This window comes from Triticum dicoccoides, chromosome 3A (assembly GCF_002162155.2).
Source record: "Triticum dicoccoides isolate Atlit2015 ecotype Zavitan chromosome 3A, WEW_v2.0, whole genome shotgun sequence".
Lineage (NCBI taxonomy): Eukaryota > Viridiplantae > Streptophyta > Magnoliopsida > Poales > Poaceae > Triticum > Triticum dicoccoides.
Window position 1 is genome coordinate 118,163,303 of NC_041384.1, and position 5,429 is coordinate 118,168,731.

Here is a 5,429-nt window from a genome sequence, read left to right on the forward strand (position 1 = left end):
AGGCTAGATCCAATAAAGCGAAGGTAACAAAGCCAGCGGAAGACCCGCCAGTACCAATGTCTGAGCCAGCTAGGCCGCCTTCTCCATTAACTGCCACCCCAGAAGACCCGCCTATTATCCATGAAGCAAATACTTCGGAGCCGGCCCTTGACCAAGCTACCATGAATCCTTCCACAGTCGGACCGTCAAGCTCAACTGACCCGCCGTCTCCACACGCTCCAGATGTTCAAATTATTGGGAGCCGCTTTGTTGAGCCGGGGAATCCAACGGTGTTGGCTCGGTGCACAGCAAAGCAAGAAGCATTGGAGCGGCAGAAGGTTCGCTTTGATATCGCCAACTATGACCGTCTCAATGCCAGTGATATCTTATCCGGCTATCTCAGTCATGTACACTCCAGTCGTGAGTCTGAGATTGAGATGATCAAGCAGCTTCAGTTGAAGTATGAGGTATGTTATTTCCGGTTTACCAATATTCCTTCAGCCCCCAAGTCTTCAGATTATAAGAGAAATGAAATAACCTATAGACTTAGAATATAAGCCGAAACTTTTATCTCTGAACTTTGCCTTGTACTGATAGAACAAAACTTCACCCATAGTCCCCAAGGACCGGTTCCTTTTGATCATTAATGAATCGGTACTTTAGAATTTAAAACTGTCTTTAAAGTATTTTAACACTCTAGCTTAACCTTGAAAAACTTGCCGAACTGCATACATTAGCCCCCAAGTGCCAAGTTTTGTTACTTTGTAAAGGACTTGGGACTTCAAATATATTGGTAGAGTCGCAAAAATTTGATTTGGCATACATTAGCCCCCAAGTGCCAAGTGGTTTATTCATAAAGTACTTGGGACTTCGAATTTTGAATGTGGATACTGGAATTTAAAACCAAATCTTGATTTATCTGAATGTTTCACAGAATGCATTGTCTGAACTGACCTCCCAATTGGCTTACGCAAAGACCCGGCTAGCAAGTCAGGAGTCAGAAATCAAATCTTCCACCTCCAAATTGCAAATGAGCCTTTCTGAAACGGAGACTTTGAAGACCAGCTTTGCTGCCAATGAGAAAACTTGGGAGAATGAGAAAACACTCCTGACCCACCGAGCTGAGACAGCCGAAACATCTCTGGAAGAAATTTCAACAGAATTGAACAATTTGAAGGGCCGGGTATCTCAGATGGTTGCAACGATTTTTGGTAAGCCATCTGAATTGATCTTGAATATAATTTTTGTCAAACCGGAATATGATCCGCCAACTGACTCTGTTAAAAATATATACAGGTCCGCGAAGCAAAAATCTGAGCCAAGACTCATTGATTAAGCTGAAGGCGGTATACACCTTGGTTGAACAATTATACATTGGTGCACAACGGGCTCAAGACGCTATCTCTCCGGTAAATCAAGGATCCAACCGGCTTAGCGATGTCCTGAAGAAGCTATCCATCCTTCCTGCTAGATTCCAAGAGGTAAAACGCTCCTGTGCGCGAGCCGGTGCACTGACTGCCCTAAGCCGTTCCAAAGCTTGGGTTCCAGACCTAGACCCGGCGGACGTGGCAAGGGGCTATCCTAACGTGAAGGAGGACGGGTCTCCTTTTGATCAAGATGACTTTATAGCCTGCATCCGTGAAGTCCGGCCTCAGGCGACTAGCCTTGGAGATGACACCAACGTAGACAAATACCAGCCGGATTTTGACCGTGCAAATAAGAAGATGGCCACTCCTTCATACCAAGTTGCCGATCTGATTCCACCTGTGAGAGAAGATACATTCGCCCCGGAAATTGACCCGGTCGGTCTGATTGACGATGAGGCTAAATTTGTCGCCATGAACGGCTTTGATTGTTCGAAATCCAACTTCCAGCAGACTCAAGATGGTGAACCAGTGAGGGAAGGACAATGATCATCTTCATGGGCTTATAAAGCCTTGTAATATCTTAGCTGTTTAAAACACCGCATGTTTGCTTATGCCATCGCGCATAAAACACTTCTATGTGAATCTGTGCTTCCGGATGCCAATGTTTAATGCTTTCTTATGCATCATTTAATGCTTGTCTCTACAATGTTTAAACTCTGTTCCTGTGAACACAAGGAAAAACCTGGCAAGGTGGTTTAGAACTAACTGGGTTTAAACACCTTGTCCTTGTTGATTCTTAGATCGCCGGTTCAAATAACCCGGGTGATGAATTTGATAATTCAATATGTATAAAAGTTAATACTCCTTGAATATTCAATAATCATCATATCTCAGTAACTCATACCTTTGGATCCTTAGACCACCGGCTTGAATAACCCGGGCGGCTGTGTTGTCCAATAATTGAGCCGGCGAAGAAAACCAGGCTATCTCATTTGTAATATTGAAACAACAAAAACTCAAAGGCAAGCAACAGATAACAAACATAATTTTAACTATGTATTCAAAAGATTGGGGGTTTCTGATTCGAATACGATCAGTAAACCGGACCAAAGGGGTTAAGCTAAGGTTCGAATACGACCATATAGCCCCCAGTGGCTTTGGCGTTGCGCCGATCAAGAGGGTACCGACAGCTATGTTCTCTTTGGTTCGAATACGGCCTATGTTTGAATAGGAAGCCCCCAAATGACCTTGAGAGGTTTTTAACGACCTTGATTCAAATACGATCCAAGTCGGCTCAAAAGGGGTTAAGCTATGATTCGGATACGATCAAGAAGCCCCCAAGTGAGTTTGGCCTTGAGCCGATCAAGAGGGTTACGACAGCTATGTTCTCTTTGGTTCGAACGACCTATGTTTGAATAGGAAGCCCCCAAGTGACCATGAGATTTACAGCTAGATTCGAATACGATCATAAGCTGGACTAGAAAAGGTTAAACTTGATTCAAATATGATCAACTCCTTAATAGTCATTTGTGAAAAAATAATAAAGATGCATAATATTTGAAATGAAAAGAGACCGATGGTCTTACTTTATTGCTTATCATCATATATACAATGTGAACGTATGTACATGATGAGAGCCGGTGGCTCAGGTATAGTACGGCCGAAGTTGAGCAATGTTCCATGGCCGGCGGGTCTCCTCTTCTGACTTACGCGAGTCTGCATGCTCTCGAACGTCAATGAGGTAGTAAGACCCATTGTTTAAATTTTTACTGACCACAAAGGGTCCTTCCCGAGGTGGGGAAAACTTGTGTGCATCTGAAAGATATTGGATGAGCTGGAGCACCAAGTCGCCTTCCTGAAAAGTCCTGATCTTAACCCGGCGGCTGTGATAACGACACATGTCCTGTTGATAGATTGCTGACCGTGCTGCTGCTAAGTATCTTTCTTCATCCAACAAGTCAAGCGCATCCTGTCTGGCTTTTTCATTGTTAGCTTCAACATAAGCCGCCACACGGGGCGAGTCATGACGGATGTCACTGGGCAATACTTATAGCAACCCGACCTCAGATGGTCAAGTCTCTGTGCTTTAGTGTCATCCCTGGATCGGCAATGCTGACACACACAGTACTCGAAGGATTTATAACAGAGTGGCAATCACACACTTATTACATCGAATGTCTCAAAAGAGAACTTATTACAATAATAGGGCTTAAGGTCATCTAATACGATAACAACGGAAGGCTTGGAAGATAAAGTGAGTCCATTAACTCCAACGGCATAGCTGAGATGCATGGCAACGACCTAACGAATCTTACGCCTCATCTGAAAAGTCTGAACATAATACGTTGCAGCCCGAAAACGGGCCAGCACATGGAATATGTTGGCATTATAACATAGTAGAGCATGAACAGAAACAGTGCTATCACTACATGCATATATGGCCGGTGGAAAGCTCTATGGTTATAGTTTTTGCGAAAAGCCAATTTTTCCCTACAACAAAGGAATAGATTTTAATTTAACTATCATGGTGGTTGAACAACATTGAGAAGGTTCCTCCAACTCAATCCCAATTAAGGCGATTAACATCCCACCAATATTAATTAAGAGTGATGAGATACATGTGATAACCCAAGTACTAGATACTCAAGAATTGTCCATAACCGGGGACACGGCTAACCATGATTAGATTGTACACTCTGCAGAGGTGTGCGCACTTTTCCCCACAAGACTCGATCGCCTCCGTTGGATTTCTCACACTACAAGGTGTTTGAGAAACGGATGACCGAGACACAGTCTTTCAAAAACATTAACTCTCTACTCCAGACAGACCATACCAAACCTACATCCCACTACCAGCCGATCTGCCTCTTCAAGAGCTTCACGTAACTTACTCAACTAAGCTAGAGCCCATAATAGCTTGTGGCTGCACACAGAAGTTTCTAGCATGAATCACCTCAGTTCCCTTTGAGCCTGGGTGGCGGTCCATAGGAAGATCACACGGTTACTCCAGGATTTCCAAAAAATACAGACAACACTGGGTTCCCCAGGTGCCTCAATCCACCTAGATGTTAGATTAAGTGGCCACCTTAAGTTGAACCATTAAATAACAAACTCACATCTATCATGGATTTCACTCAAACCCAAACCACGTCTACGAGCATAGCATAGCATAGTAATATAAGCAAGCGTAGAAGTAACTCCCCAGGGTTTGAATATAATAGGGCAATAGGTTCTACCTCAACAACTACTTCCCAACCCACATGTTAATGACATCCTAATCATGCAATGTTTGAGGGGTGTAACTAATGCATAAAAACTGGGTATGAGAAAGAGTATGATCAATGTGTTACTTGCCTTGCTGACGGTCTGCGAAACCTAGGGACTCGTAGTAGCATGCTTCGCACTCCGGGTGTTCTATCGCAAACAACAATAACATACATAAGCAACAAGCAAAGATGCGCAAGCAAAACTCAAATAAAAGAGGTTGACCAGAAAGTTCAACTTAAGATCTCCAGTTCGCAAAAAGAATCAAATCAAACGGAGCAAAGAAACTCAAACAGCGAAAGAAAGAAGCATCGTTTACTAATCTGAACCTAGGTCAAATTTTACAGTAGCAAAAACTTATTTGAGTTGGTTAAATGGAAAGAGCGTTTCAAGACAAAACTCTAGGCGCTTGAATCGCCTGATTCCGACTAACGAGCGAAAAGATAAACAGAAACTAAGTTCGGATGAGAAATCGCGATCAGAAAAAATGGCGGAATAAATCCGATAAAAGAAACTTGACGAACAAACTAACGAACGAGCGTTCATTAGCTGTAACTAATGGGCGAAAAACCGTTCGTTAAAATGAACGTATGGACGAACGTCCGCTAACTAGAAGAACCGAAAAAACCGGCGAACCGAGATAAAAACGAATCTAGGGCTTTGAAAAGAAAAACGAACGGTTTTTAAAAAAACCGGCGGCTCGGATCCGGCGGATACCTCCAGCGAGGGGGTCCGGCGAGGCGGCTGCGGGTCGGCGGGCGGCGGCTCGCGGGGCGGCGGGGCTTGGCGGCGGCGGCAGCAAGCGGCAACGGCGGCGTG